At 35.8% G+C, this 1,803-nt stretch overlaps 1 long non-coding RNA gene across 1 annotated transcript in view; it reads left to right on the plus strand.

Annotated features, from left to right (window-relative positions):
• Positions 1-655, plus strand: part of LOC101859000 — a 4,182-nt gene extending 3,527 nt beyond the window's left edge. The window contains exon 3 of the long non-coding RNA XR_001184711.2: positions 481-655. This is a non-coding gene — a long non-coding RNA (uncharacterized LOC101859000). The remainder of the gene's footprint in view (positions 1-480) is intronic.
• Positions 656-1,803: the final 1,148 nt, after the last annotated feature.

Consider the following 1,803-nt stretch of genomic DNA (forward strand, 5'->3'; position numbering starts at 1 on the left):
ACCTCCAAGTAAAAAAAAAAAAAAAACACAGATAAGAAATTGGAATTGTAAGAGCCTGATCTATAATTGAATAATCTTTTTTTAAATACGGCGAAATGTTGAAATGTTTCCTGATGATAGTTTAAATGCACACACTCGCCCTGAAAACCCTAAAAAACTATTAGTGGATTGCACAACTAGACTGAACTGTAGATTAATTGGCTGATAGTTATATTGGTGAACTAATTGTTCAATAAGTTGACCAGTAGATAACCTTACTGTACATATGTATGCAACGAATATTAGTCATATTTGTTATTGGTAGTTATTTGATTAGATGATGTTTATATTGGTTAAGTGGTAGTTAAATTTTTAATTGCATAGAAGATTAAACGGGTACTTTAACTGAATGATAGTTACATTGGTTGGACGGCTTTTTAAATTGATTGAATGATACCGATGGATTGATAGATTTCTGTTTTATGTTTCTCATTCTCCAAGGAAATGTGTCGTTCGATGAACTGGAAGGTCGGATGCACAATCTTCACTGGTTCCGGGCGCTGTGCGATCCCGACGGCGACACTCCTTGTTGCTATGACAACCAATGTGTGTATAAAGAACAAGAAAAGTGTCGGTGTGAAACTTGCTATGATATGAGGCAGCCGGTCAATGCTGAATTTGCAAAATGGGTACCAGGAAACCCCGAGTGCAAGGTATTCTTAGCGAACTATAATGAATAATATGAAAGACACCAGAGATTGGTCTGACATGTAAAATTGTATGTTTAACGCCTCTATCAACATTATTAGGTTATTTATAGACACATTTAACTCTTTCCAAAATAGACCTATCTCTTCGGGGGCTCGAGCGTCAGCTTGGTCCGACGTTGTGTCTTTGGAAAAGGAAATTCGTGTTAAATGACAAACGCTAACATTACACAAACATCATCCAACATCATCACCCACCACCACTGTCATATCTACAGTAACCATTGCTCTCAGATCGTTGACATACATCTGTATTCCTTGAATCTTTATTTGTAACAGTTATTATTAACATATTATGTGTGACAATTCTATACGTAATACACTATTGAACACTATAATAAGCACCCTTTTAAAACACCTCTAATCTTCAGCACTTATATGACATTTTAGCGTTGCAAGTGCCGTAAAACTCTTACTAAATTACTAAAACTAAAAGCACCTTTTCTACTCTTTACCGAAGGCGTCAATCTCATAGAAATGGGCAAGGGACAAAAACAACAAAAAACAAACAAACAAACAAACAAACAAACAAACAAACAAACAAACAAACAAACAGAAAATCAAAAGGAATGAGTCAGACTTGTCTACTTTACAAAAACCCTCATACTAATCCCATTTTCATGGCAGAGTGCATGCACTCCATTCAGTGGGAGGAGAAATGAAAAAAGAAAGAATAGAAGAAAAAGAAGGAAAAAAGGCTTTACTAAAGAACTTATCCACACGTGGCCCAACCTATGCGTTCTTATACTTACTCTCTGACCGTCTAGGGCCCAACCCAAAGTAAATGTCCAGTACTACATTACAACTTTTGTGCAACAAAGAAGCAACCGGTAAGAACATTGGTAATGTACTGGACTTGGAGGAGGAGATCCCAGGTTCAATTCCCAGACGAAAGTATAATATGTACATGTAATTAATTTCCCATAATAATGCGTTGAAAGCGGATTTCTTTACGTTTCCAAGCACGTGACAAAGTTATTAATAGTTCAGACTACTCTTTCACTGCTTTCACTTTCAATGAGTTTTACAATATTAATAATAGTGAAAGCAACAAAGA

The sequence above is a fragment of the Aplysia californica genome, unplaced genomic scaffold (genome assembly GCF_000002075.1).
Source record: "Aplysia californica isolate F4 #8 unplaced genomic scaffold, AplCal3.0 scaffold00085, whole genome shotgun sequence".
In the NCBI taxonomy this organism is placed as follows: domain Eukaryota; kingdom Metazoa; phylum Mollusca; class Gastropoda; order Aplysiida; family Aplysiidae; genus Aplysia; species Aplysia californica.